The 14,322-nt window shown below is 34.7% G+C and overlaps 1 long non-coding RNA gene across 1 annotated transcript in view; it reads left to right on the top strand.

The window, feature by feature from the left end:
- LOC147830602 (uncharacterized) overlaps positions 1-14,322 on the top strand; it is a 626,443-nt gene that overhangs the window by 571,537 nt on the left and 40,584 nt on the right. The window contains exon 5 of the long non-coding RNA XR_015448536.1: positions 13,699-13,823. This is a non-coding gene — a long non-coding RNA (uncharacterized LOC147830602). The remainder of the gene's footprint in view (positions 1-13,698; positions 13,824-14,322) is intronic.

Raw genomic sequence — 14,322 nt, 5'->3', positions numbered from 1 at the left:
ACAGAATGTAGCAAATCATCAAAAAGATAAAAACCATCCTAGGGATGCAAAGATGGTTCAACCTATCCAAATCAATAAATTTAACTCATCACAAACAGAAGCAAGGACAAAAATCACACAATCATCTCAATAGACACAGAAAATGCCTTTTAAAAATACAACATCCATTCAAAATTAAAAATCCTGAAGAAAATAGGTAAAAAAAGACCTTATCTCAATTTTATCTAAAATTTATCTAAAAAGACCTTATCTAAATTTTATAGAATTCATTTATAACCAGCCTACTGCAACATCGTATCAAATGGGCAAAAACTAAAAGCTTTCTTTCTAAAATCTGGAATAAGATAAACATATCCGTTATCATCATTCCTGTTCAATACAGTTCTCGAAACATTAGCCTGAGCAATCAGGCAAGAGAAAGAAATAAAAGGTATATATATATAGGAAAGAGAAAGTCAAAGTATTATTATTTGCAGATGACATGATCCTCTACTTACAAGTCCCAAAATCTCCACCAAAAGACTCCTAGAATTAATAACCAAATTCAGCAATGTAGCAAGATACAAAATAAATACAAAAAAAATCAATAGCATTCCTATATACTAGTAATAAACTCACTGAGAAAGAAAATAGGAAAACAATACCATTGACAATAGTGTCAAGAAATATTAAATACTTAGGAATTAACCTAACCAAGGAAGTGAAAGACCTCTACAATGAAAATTATATCACTCTGAAAAAGGAAACTGGGGAGGAAATCAGAAAATGGAAGGATATCTATCCTTTGTTCCTGGATAGGTAGAACCAATATAATAAAAATGGCTATACTTGAAAACTGATATACAGACTTAGTGCAATCACAGACAAAATACCGACAGCATTTCTCACAGAACTAGAGAAAACAATTCTAAAATTCATGTGCAACCAGAAGAGACCCAGAATAGCAAAACTAATATTGAGTAACAAAAGCAAAGCAGGAAGCATCAAAATCCCAGATCTAAAGTTATACTACAAAGTTGCAGTGATTGAAACACCCTGGTACTGGCACAAAAACAGGCATGTGGATCAGTTGAACAGAATAGAAGCAGAAATAACCCTAGGAACATTCACCTATTTGATCTTTGTCAAAGAGTTCAAAGACGTACACTGGAGGAAAGATAGCCTCTTTAATAAATGGTGCTGGGCAGCTTGTTATAGCTAAAGCTCGGAAACAGCCCAAGTGCCCATCAACTGGAAACTGGATAAAGAAGATGTGGTTTTTTTTTTTTTTTTTAATAAAATGGAGTACTACTCAGCCATAAAGAATGAGAAACTAGTCATTTATAGCTAAATGGATGCATATTGAGGCCATACTCTTAAGTGAAATAAATAGGACACACATGTGTAAATACTGAATAGTTTCTCTAGGTGAGAAACTGAGAGTGTAAATAAGGATTAAAAGGATTAATAACTAATAATTGATCCTTTGAAATAGGAAAAGGTCCAAAGGGATAGGGGTGGTGGGAGGAGATGGGGAAAGGAAAGAATGGAAAGGAAAAATTATGAGAAAAGAAAAAAAATGGAAATGAAGTCTATGTAAATAGGGAAAGGTGGACGGGTGAAGGGCGCACAGGCAATGGGGAAAAAATAAGAACCAAGATACATCATGTACAGGTACAAGCACCCAATGATAAATGTAAATGTATTGTATACCTAAAATGTACCAATAAAAGAATTTAAGCAAAAAAAAAAATGATGCTGGGAAAATCGTATATCCACATGCAGAAGACTTAGTCTATACCTATATGTCTCACCATGTACTAAACTAAAATCAAAGAGGATCAAAGATCTATATGTTGAAACAGAAGCAATCTGCTGGAAGATAAAATAGGTAAAACTCTCAAAGACAAAGGCATAGGCGAGGACTTTCTGAATAGAACACTAATGACACAAGAAATAATACAGAGAATCAAGAAATGGAATCACTTTTTCCTTTTACCATATTTTTTCCTTTTCCTTCTTTCCTTTCCCCTACCCCTCCCTGTAAATAGGGAGGGATGGAGGGGTTGAAGGTAGGGCAGGGGAATAGGGAAAAAATAAGAGCCAAAATACATCACGTAAAGGTACAAGTTCCCAATGATGAATATAACTGTATTGTGTACCTAAAATGTACCAATAAACTTAATGAAAAAAATAGAAATTTAATTATATAAAATTTAAAAGCTTTGGCACAGCAAAAGAAACAGCCAAACAGAGCGAAGAGACAACTTATAGAAGGGGAAAATATTTTGCCAATTATTCCTCAGACAGAGGACTAACATATAGAATATATAAAGAACTAAAAAAATTTAAACCTCCTAAAATAAAAGACCCAATCAATCAATAGGCAACTGAAATGAATAGACACTTCTCAGAAAAATAAGTACAAATGAAAATAAACACATGAAAAAATGTTCAACATTGCTGGCCATTAGAGAAATGCAAATTAAAACTACTTTGAGATACCATCTTACCCCAGAAAGAAAGGCTAGGATCAAGAAATCCAATAATTACAAATGCTGGTGAGGATGTGGAGAAAAAGAAACTCTTTTTCTACACTGTTGGTGGGAATGTAATCTAGTACAACCACTATGGAAATCAGTGTGGCAATTCCTCAAAAAACTAAAATAGAGCTAGGGATTTAGCTCAGTGGTGCTGCCACCTGCCTCACAAGTGCAAGGTCCTGATTTCAATCCCCAGTATCAAAAAACAAAACAAAACAAAAACAAAACTACAAATAGAGCTTCCATTTGACCCAGTTATCTCCCTTTAGGGCATATTTTCAAAAGCACTGAAGTCATATCATAGGAATACCTGCATACCCATATTTGTAGCAGGACAATTTATAACAGCTAGATCTTGGAAATAGCATATATGTTCATCAACAGATGAGTGGATAAAGGAAATGGGGTATTTATATACAATGGAGTACTACTCTGCCATAGACAAAGATGAACTTGAGGCATTTGTAGACAAATGGATGGAACTTGAGAACGTGTTAAGTGAAGTAAGTCAGACACACAAGCTTAAATATCATGTTTTATCTTATATGAGAAACAGTATATATAGAGAGCAAAATAGATGATAGATAAATAGAAAGTAGGGAGAAGTTTAATTAATTCCTCAAATTATCTATTCTGTTGTTTCAGAAATATTTGAAAATATACACTAATTTATTTTACTTTTACCATTGGTTTCTTTTTTTTCATGGAAGGAAAAGTTTTATACTTTTGTTTGTTTCTTTTTTGTAAGTCTTTTTTTGGTCTATGACTTGCACTGTGAATAACAGTGTATTAACTGGTGTTATTCTCTAATGACTTTGTTATGAAATTTTGTTTTATTTTTTCATAAAAGTTGGAAGAATGCTTTTTATATTCTTTATTAATATCTACTTATATTACATTAAAATAAAAAAGTAAACCTCTGGTAACAGTATTTTCCTGGAGGCTAGTATTATTTTAAACTAGATATCCATGACTTAAAAGGAATGATCATTTTTCTGCTTTTTACTTTCTCAATTATGCCAATTTATGGACTTACAGTATTTCTAGGAATTTTGGATGTGATGGATCAGTAAGGAAAGGAAGCCGAAATTTAAACAAGGGAATGCTCATATGGGTCACCTTGGGTAACTTTCACTAAAGCCAGAGGGTTGCAGTCTTCTTAAAAGTACAATTTTTACTTATAATTTTCCTTATCTCTTTAAAAAATCTGCCTTTATTTCTTCTATCAAATCTTATCTATAATACAAAAATAAGAGTCAAAATTTCCTTTAAAAATTGGAAAATTAAATGAACCATCAAAAGAGAATCAAAATGAAGAGACATTGGTAACTCATTGATTGAGCATCTTCATCATTGCAGTTTCTCATCTGAAAACATAGACAAGCCTTTGTAAACAAAGGACAAAATTCCTGGTCACAATATATTTACTAGTAACATGAAAATTTTTGACATTAAACCTGTATATCCTTAACTTACTTCTAAGTGCTATGTACGTTAAATTCTTTTAGAACTCCACTGTGTAAGTTTTAACTGTTTAGTTTTCATTGAGGGTAGAAATCACTGTGTTTTTAACAACTTTACAAAACCTGTAAGGCATATATCATTTTTTTTAATTTTTAGGTCTATGCATTTGATTTGGAAAGTGAAAGAAGATAACCTAAATGTTTAAAGTGTCTAATAATGAACACTTGCTTTTTCATGTATTTGGTGCATTCTCTGTATTTACTTTGATGACTTCTCAATTCCATCTATTTATGCTGAATCTCAGTCAATAACTGATTTATACAGAAACAATGAGAGTGTTTTAAAGAAGGAACTGATATGATATATGTTCTACACACTGGTGGAGAACATACAAGTTTATAAATTAACTATAGGGCTTAATGATCATTTATGTTGCCTAAGTGATTTCCAGATATTATCTCATTTTCTCACCAGAGAACTTAAGGTACTTAAGATTGACACTGGTGTTCTCCTAAAAATGAGGAGTTTAGAGCTTAACAAAGGAAGCTGTGATAGAGGGACAGGCTAGTATTAAAAAGAGTACTAGATCATAAATTAGAAGCGTGCATACCTGAGTTTTGACACTAACTAGAAGGATGGATGTCACTTGGTAACTTTGGATCTTAGCACTTGCTAGTGTTGCTCTTACCAGTTCTTTCTGAAATTTGTAATAGTTCAACGCATCGTAACCAATTCCTGGCCTCCAAAACTCTTGCTATCGCATGAATCCTCCTCAGCTCTGCCATTCATGTAAACATTTACAGAAGGACCATACACAGTGAGGGTGTAATACATACTTGAGCAGTATTAATGAGCAGTATTGAATCAATAAATATTTATTGAACACATGACCATTCTGCTGCGTGATAGACCTAAAAGTGGAAAATATGTGACCTACAGCCATGATTTCTATCTTTATAGATCTTATACTCTAACATGGTTACAAAACTCATCCATTCAGAATCCAATTTTCTTTGACATGCTGCAGCAGCTGCTTGTTTTCGTAAGATAAAGTCCAGTTGCTCTGACATGGTTCTGTTCTCTGGTCCTGTTCCATGCTCTGACATTTCCCTACAACTTCAGCTACACTTATACCCATATGCTATTCTCATATTTTAGCTTTCAAAGTACCTGTGTTTTGTAAATTCCTTGTTTTATCAAATCAATATTGTAAAATCTCATTTTCCTTTCTGTTTTTGAATGATATTTTCTATACTTGTGATTCTTCAGAAACATTATAAAACTGGCTAATTGCTGCATTAAGATTTGGCTCAAATTCCACCTTCTTCTAGACAGGCTTATCTGATCATATGTTATCTTCACCCCTAGACAGTATGTTATTACTGAATCTGGCATATTGGTTTATAACAGTCTTCAGCCTAGGGCAATTTTATCCAAAGGAGACAAAATGTCTGGGAACATTTTGGTTGTAACAACTAGGGTGATGCCACTGGCATCTGAGTGGGCACAAGCCAGGGATGATGCTAACCATCCTATGATGCCTTTCCAACAAAGAATTAACTGGCCTCACATACAGTAGTGTCACCAGTTTGCATGCTTCTTTTAGTGATAATGGAAATTATCACAATTCGCAAGAAAAAATGTTTAATTAAAAGTAAGAGAAAATAAAGGGGACCACAGCTTTTATAGAGATCAAGCCAGTCCCCTAGCAAAGAAAGCTAGATTAACTGAAGGGGGCACAATGCAATGCAAGGGTTCAGTCTGGCCCACCAACAAAAGCAGGAGACCAGCTTTTAAAGATAAGCTGAAGGGGGCTAGGGGCCAGTCAGTTATTATCTCAGTCCTGGGTTTATAGCTCAGGTGAAATCCTTGTGACTTGGAAACAGCTATCATTTTAGAAACTGAGTCTGTTGTTTAAGTTGAAGAATAAAATCACTGAGAGAAAGGAGGTTGAAGGGGACGTGTGTGTTGGAAATATAAGAACAATAGCTCCTGATAGGTATCTGGGGAGTCCCTAAAAATGGAGTTTTGAGGTGTTTTCTTTGTTTTGGCCTTATATAGATAAACAGAGAGAGGGAACTTGTCACCTATCTGTGACTTTAGAATAACCAATTTGGGTTTAGGTTTTATAATATTAAGTTTGAAGAAAATCAGTTACTCACTTGGCCGAGTTTGAAGGAACAACAACAAAAAACCCCCCTAGACTTTAAAAGAACAGAGTGCAAATTTGCTACTCTTAATTTTTCAGTTTCTTGATGTTCAGCCCAGAGGTAGGAAGGAGTTGTTAACTAACTTAGTATATTCTACCTAAGAAGTTTTTTCCTGAGAGTTAGAGTTCATATCTTAACTCTTTATCCCTTTGCCCATGTTTGCTCTTACATTTTAAGCTTAACTAACTGTGTGGCTTGAATTAGTTCTTAACTTGGCATATGTGCTGTTTTCTTTGTAACCAGAAGACTCTATCTTAGACTCTGTTCTTGACTATTTATAAGCTAACTAAACTGTCTTTTACAACTTTAGGGATAGTTCACTTCTCTTGGGAGGAGTCCTCAGGGCTTGAAGGGCATTCACAGTCATGTGAGGCTCTGCAGGAATCCAAGGTGACCACAGGTTGAGGGCAATGGAGACTCCTGGGTGTAGGTGTTCTGTTTTGAAGAGTGATGAGATAGGCTATGTAAATTTAGGGTAATAACTCTTGTTTTGCAAACTTTTAGACAGACACACCCTAAATGATGAACATATCTAGATGCAAAGCTAAGAAGGACTTGACCTAGAATTTTTTGAAACCAAGGTCAAGCATTGTTCTACTTTTAGTTACCTATTGGGTCTCTGTAGGCCCAAGTGAAGAATCATGGTTTTTACCAAAAAGTGCTTCCTGTCTTACAAGAAAACACAAATCATGCTTCTGAATAAATGAAAGAGACAGAAAAGAGTATTCATGATTATATGAACAACTTAGAAAGTGTTCAATAATAAAGACACAGACTATACTTAGACCAGTGATTCCCAATTTGGGAATGAAATTTTTTAGTAAGATCAATGGCAGGGGACAAAGAAATCACAAGAGTTAAGGATTAAAGTTCAAACAATGAGAAAAGAAAATTAAGAGAAAAATATCTGAGACCTATATTTGCCAGGGGCATTTTCAACAGTTTAAACCCTTTTAGATATGAAAAAAGTGAATATTGTTTATCATAAATAAACAAGGTTAATAATGTGTTTATTTTCAATAAATAAGAATATTTTTCTTTTATTAAAATTAGAACTACTGTAAATTTCCTCAATACTAACTCTACAGTATTATATTGCATTTTATAACCTGACATTAATTAATTTATTATTTAAGATGTACTGTCTCACTCTTTTTCCATCCTGAGTATGAAATTCTGTGTAAGCAAATGCTTGGTTTTTATGAAATTAGTTATGGTAGGTGAAAGAATTCTTATAATATAAGAGCTACTTTCAACTGTCAAACTGAAATCAAATGGAAACAGTTTTGAAGTTTAAAATAGTTCTTTAAATTTTCATGCCTTTCTGAAGTATATTATTTCAATCAATATCAGCTAGGAAAGCATTGAATTACTACCAAAAGCAATTTTTGAAATACTTCCAAGATTTATAGAAAAAAAAAACCACCCCAAACTAAAAAGTTGGAAATTTCAAGGCAGGAAGAGACTGTTAAGCAAGAAATAGATTTCGGGACTCCAAAATTCTCTTAACTAAAAAACATTGACACTGAAATTTAATAATAGTACATTTTCCCAAAAAGGACTAAAAATGCAATGAGAACTTTTCATGTTTGTTCACAGTTAATTAGGAAAACTCACTTAAAGGTTTGGAAAAGCTTGGCCCTGATATATGAAAACCAACTGCCAAAGATGGATGGTGTTATGAAAAAGAGGCAGACAGATCCAGTATTGTACACAGTGCCATTTATTGAGGACTTAGGGACAGAAGCATGTCATGTGTGGCAACAAGACAGGTAGATTTCCATAATTCAAGGCAGGAAAAAGAGATTGAAGTACTAAGCTATAGAAAGGTGGGCATTAGCTACAGGAATGTACCAGGCCTTTCTCACAAATTAGTCACATGTCCAATGTCAGCTAAAAAATAGTGTAGACATCAGGGCCTGGCACGTCACACTGGGTCCCTTGTCTTTACAAGTGCATTTGTTCTCTATGCCTGCCTGGAAAGCTCAAAGTCCTGAGTTCAAGTCCTGATATCAAAAAAAGTAAATCAAGTTCATTTGTCCTGCAGGGGTTAGGATGTATGTGAGGGTCACCAGGCAGTAAAATGGTGCTTACAACCAAGATGGCATTAGCTGCGTTATGCTTGACCTCTGTATCTCATATAGTTTCATGACATCATATTCTAGAATCGAAGTGCTCTTTTCCTCCCACTTGCCACTTTTCATGTTCCCATGTTGTATTTTCTCTCCCACGTTCTTTTTCAATAAGTTTTAACTTCAAAAAATAAACGATCTGTGGAGATTTTACCCATGAGTTCTCCACAAAGTTTAAAATTTTAATTTGCCTCAGTACATGTTTACAGTACATGATAATTACATTTCTCATGGAGAATTGGTACATGTACATAACACATCTTAATTTTTTTAATGTCCCCTTCCTCCCCTTTCTCTTTCCTTCCTTCATTTCTTGGTCCCCTTCTTATTTGCAAATGATCCACTTTTCCCTTAAAAACACTGTAGCTAAAACTATCCATCAATGAAATGCTGTCCATGGAGGATGCTTGATGTGTTTGTAATTTTAAACATTTTTAGTATAATTTAAATGATCATTTTCATTCATGAAAAAATTCTATAAGCAAGATATTTCCTAAATGATTTCTTTTTTTGGTACAAAAGAATCTGAGAGACTCTGACTTTTAATACTTTTAATTTTGGTTATCACTTAATTGCTGCTACATAGAAATTTCTGACTTACCATTTGGAATTATCTAGAGTAACAGTTAAAGCATAATGACTTATACTAATCTCCTAGATACTATAGTAGGATGATTAATGGCCACCCAAAGATGTCAATTTCTAATCCTACAGAGCCTGCAAGTGTTACCTAACAGCAAAAAAGGGTCTTTGCAGATGTGATTAAGTTAAGGACCTCAAGATGAGATTATTCTGTATTACAGTGTGCAATAACACATGCTCTTGTGAGAGGGAGATTCGATACAGACAAGAGAAAAAGGTACCCCCCCCCCGGCAAGAAAACACTGTTACTGTGAAACTAGTGATTGCAGTGATGCAAACATGAGCCAAGGAATGTCAGTTGCCACCAGAGACTGGAAGAACAGATTCTCTCCTAGAGCCTCTAAGGGAACTTGGCCCTGCTAACATCTTAATTTTGGCCCCTGATACTAATTTCAGATTTCTTGTCTCCAGGACCGTGAGAGAATAAATTTCTGGGGTTTTTTTTGGTTGTTTTGTTTGTTTGTTTGTTTTTGAGATGGGATCTTGCTATGTAGTTCAAGGTGACCTTCAACTCACTATGTAGCCCAGGCTGGTCTCGAACTCATGGCAATCCTCCTGCTCACGCCTCCCAAGTGCTGGGATTATAGGATTGTGCCACCACACTGGGCTAATTTCTGTTGTTTTTAAACCCTCAAATTTGTGGTAATTTGTTACAGCAGTGGCAGCAAACTAACACAGCTTTTCCGTATGGCATCCACATATATCTTACGAAACAGAGGGGGAGAAAGGAAAAAAATGGAAACTCTATTCATTGGTTTTTGTAAGAATGTGAGTGAAGTCAAGTCCCCTAGTACATTTGGAAGTATACAATCAGGTTGGGAGCTCAATTAAAAACTCGTTAAATTCACATTCATTCCTAATATAAGAACTCTATAATATTTTTCTCTTAGATCATCATCAAGCATTTTTATGAGTCCTTTATAAAAGGATCAAGATCATCATTTTTAAGGCAGCATATTCATTTGTTGGTCATCATTCCTTGTGAAAATGCATACATCATGGTAACAATAAAGACAACACTTGTTTTTTCTTTTGAAAATGCTCACTAAGCATCTGTAATGTGCTAGGCAACTCCTAAAGACATTGGGGTACAGTACAAATAAAAAAGGAAAAAAGACTGTTATTCAGTATTTCATTTCTATGACAAGATATTTGAGAAAAACAGCTTAAAAAAAGGAATGATTTGTTTTGGCTCATAGTTTCAGAGGTTTCAGTCCATGACTATCTGGTTCTAGTGATGTGGGGCAGAACATCATGGAGGAAGGGGATGACAGGGCACTTACCTCATGGCAGCCAAGACTGAGAGAGCAAAAAAGGAAGGCTGCAGGCAAGATGTAGTTCCAGGGCATGTCCCCATGATTCACTCTCTTCAAACAGGGCCCACCTCCTAATAACCCATTCAAGTAGGAAGTCACCAATGGCAACTCATTGGCAATTAATGCTGTATCGCGAATCAAGACTCTATTGTATAATTTGTTATAGCAGCCGTAGAAAATTAATACCAGGTATAAATGAATGAAAATAAAGTAGTACATGTTATATGAAGTGAGAAATCAAAAATGAGAGGACACAGTAAAAGAAAGGGAAACATGGTTGATAATATAATGGACTTCATATATATAGCAAGATATTGATGAAGAATACGTTTTTTAAAAGTGAAAAATTAGACCCATTTTGGAGTTATTTCTTGTCCTTTATATTCAAAAGTCATTAATAACCCCTGGGTAGGTGTTCACACAAGTATATTTATTTCAAAAGAAGAAATGCAAGTAACTTTCTTTAGGTAGTTATATAATTTTGGCTATTGTAAGAAAGGAAAAAATTCCTGAATGCTATTTAATAAATTTTAAGATAGTTCACCCATCTGTTTAATGTTCATATGCCTATTATATTGTCCATACTTCAGCATAATGATGAAGTGCTGAATAAAGTTGCCTGGAGTATCATATCAGGACATGTCTTAAAATTGTCCAGTAGAATCATAGAAAGGGAAGGGATGTGTGAGGTACTAATGGAGAGTGGCATGGTCAACAAAGGTAAAATTATAATTCCGATGCCTTCAAGATCAGATAAGCCATATTATGAGGTGCTTGAATAGCTGAGATGAAACTTTAATAACAGAAACAGGAAGAAATGAGCTTTTGAAGTTAAGCAAGCAGAAGAAGGGCATGACAAAATCATTAACTGAAATAGCTAAAGGATAGTAAACCAGAAGATATAAGATTAATGAAGGAATTATTGGTCAGTAAAAACTCACACTGTTTTGTCCAGTGAAAAACACAAGGAGACTGTGTGCATTGGGGGGAGGGCAGGCAATTCAAGTGAAGAATCTGCAGAATTTATTAACCTTTTAGATAAACCTTTTAGATAAAGAAAGGTAAGTCAAACATTTTTCAAAGATTTAAAAAATAGATGATTATGAAACATGAGAGGGAAAGAACAATTATAAAGGCAAAATATAGTGAGGTAAAAAATAATGAATATGAACTTCCAAAGAGAAATATTCACTGGGTACTTAATCAGGCAGTAATGGAATAAATTAAGAAGCCAGAATTCAGATTTTTCCAATAGAAAAACAGCAAGGGGCATGGATCAATTTTGTGTTCTGATCTGCTTTAGCTGGGATGTTGGAATTCCTCTCCGGATCACTATTTCTGAAGCTGTCTAGTAGTGCAAGAGATGGACATGCAAGACTGACTACAAAATAACAGATGGCTTTGGTGAAGTGTTATTTTGGCTTAGAGATGAGAAAAAAAATTCTGTCAAGCTGAGCCTGAGAAACAATTAAAAAATAATCTATGATCCATGTGAAAAATAATGCAATGGTAAAATTGCATTGCAGTGGAAAATATAGAATAAGGTAATGGTAACATTCATAGTAGCAGTTTCTGAAAAGAAACTAAGGATTATTGGAATCCGATTGTTTGATTGTGGAGATATGATTTCAGTATTAGTGGCAATTTGGGTAGCAGAATGGCCATAGGTTACTGTAGATTTAAAATTCCAGTGCTTTTTTTTTTAATGAGGTGTGATATTGGGCAGGATAATTTGATCCTGCTATATCTCAGTTTTTCATTTCTGAAAAGAAATAATATTCTTTTGGTATGAGAACACTTGAAATCTACTCTCCTGGTAATTTCAAATCTAAGATATATTTAGATTTAGAATATGGTTCATAGGATGTTTAAAAATATTAAACTTGCTTATTGAAAAATTCAGCGAAAGTAATAGCTTCCAAATAATAAATATTTAATGTGTGTCTGTCTTAGTCACTCTTTTGTCACAGGAACAAAATATCTGATGCCCACAATTTAAAGGAGGAGATGTTTACTTTGGCTCATGGTAATAGTCTTTGGTCTGCTGGTTTCAGGACAGAGTTACATGGTGGGAGCTTTGGCAGAAAAAAGCTGCTCACAACATGGTGGCCAGGAAGCAGAGGTGGAAGGGAGGAATTGGAGGAGGGAGATGTACCCTTCCAGGTCATACCCCCAGTGAGTGACCTGTCTCTTCTGACCAGACCCTTCTTCCTGATAGCACACTCAGCTGTGGAACTCATTAGTGGATGAATCTACTGATGAGTACAGTGCCCCCATTTTCCAATCACTCTCCAAAAGTCCTACCTCTGAGCACAGGAGAGCTTTGAGGGTTATACTAGATCTAAATCATAACACATCATTGATGGCTTTTGTCACACCCAATCCTGTGAAAACAAACATTTCACCTCCTAATTGAAGAAATAATCTATTGTTTAAACAGACAGTGGTGTAGCATCTGTGTTTTAATACTTTAATATTAAAAGAGCTTCACTGTTACCATACGTAAGTCTAGGAGACATGGATATATTTAAAAAGTGTGGTGTCTACTTACAAGGACAGAAACATGTTCCATCCAGAACCCACAAGAGCACAGGGACCAACAGATTACAGGATGAGCAAAAATTGCTGACAATGGATTTTGAATGAATAGTTGAGTTGGAATCAATCAAGTCATCATAATAATTTACTCATTCCAGAGGATTACCCAGAATTTTCTCCCAAGCAGATTTTAAGAGAACAACCTGAAAGGCACAATGAATTACAATTACTTAAGAGGATGTAGGCCTGACTAACATTGAGAAGAGTAGGCTTTACAGAAAGAGTGCTGAACACTGAGCACAGTTAGAATTCATCTCTGTGAAAATGTTCTGATCATTGGGAAACTAATGGGAAGTATGGGTTTTGGGTAGAGCTTTAACAGAGTTGAAAATAAAAGATGCATCTGACATTTTTGTGGAACAGGTCCTATGATTTTATTTTTGACCTGAGGAAAAATAAAGCACATCTTACCTTCAGTGGCTGCCTCTGTTTTGTTATTTAAACATAATAAAATAAAAAAATTTTAGACCAGCTTTACACCAGGCTAGGAAGAGAGCTCTAGGAGATCACAATCAATAGAGATTCAGATTACTCCATGGCTTCACTGTTTGAAATGTTTAAAGGAGAAAACAATGTGAAATTAGGTAAACTAGCAACGTTCTTAACAGAGGGTGGTTACACACCTCATTAAGACAGACCATTAAGTCAATAATACACTGGCTTGAACATTCGTTTGGGTCTCTAGCTTTTCATAAACTATTCTCTGCTTTGTACTAATTTAACTATTTTTTCTATAAACCAATACAGTAAACCAGTAAATGAACAGATAATGAAGAATGAGTGCACCCTGTCACATGTTCCCGCCTCTCTTTAGATAATTCTCATTTTGGAAAGAAGCTGAAGCACTGTGGTATCAAATCCTATTTCAAGAAATAGAAGGAGAAAACAACAAAACAACATGACTACTACCTCTGCCTCCAATCCCTAATGGAACTTGAGGTTAGTTGAAGAAATACATTTGTCTCTGAGTACCAGTAAGATTTTCTCTGATATTGGTGATTTTTAAAATTCTGATTTACATTTCTCTTCATAATCTATTTTTTAAAAAATTCATTCTCTATACTTAAAATGACCTGACTTAAAATTCAGACATTCTTAATTTGTCTTGCACTTTCAACTACTAGGTTACCCTTTTTCTAGATTATTTTGATTATTTTGTATGATTTGATGGTTATTTCAGAAATGATAACTTATCAAGAAAATAACAGTTTGTTTGGTGGATTCTCCCAGGTGATGCTGGTGCATTTAAATCTGATAGTTTAGCTTGGCATGCTGGCTTATGCCTGAAGCAGGAGGACTGCAAGTCTGAGTCCAGCCTGGGTCACTCCGTGAGACTCTATTTCAAAAAATAAAAAAGTGATGGGAATGTAGCTCCGTGATAGAGCATTTGGGTTCAATACCTAGTACCATGGAAAAAAATTAAAGTAAACTAATAGTT

The sequence above is a fragment of the Heterocephalus glaber genome, unplaced genomic scaffold, assembly GCF_053883595.1.
Source record: "Heterocephalus glaber isolate CG9 unplaced genomic scaffold, H.glaber_assembly_v1.0 deba00000071, whole genome shotgun sequence".
Taxonomy (NCBI): Eukaryota; Metazoa; Chordata; class Mammalia; order Rodentia; family Bathyergidae; genus Heterocephalus; species Heterocephalus glaber.
The sequence above is the reverse complement of the archived record's forward strand: the minus strand, read 5'-3'. Positions and strand labels throughout refer to the sequence as shown.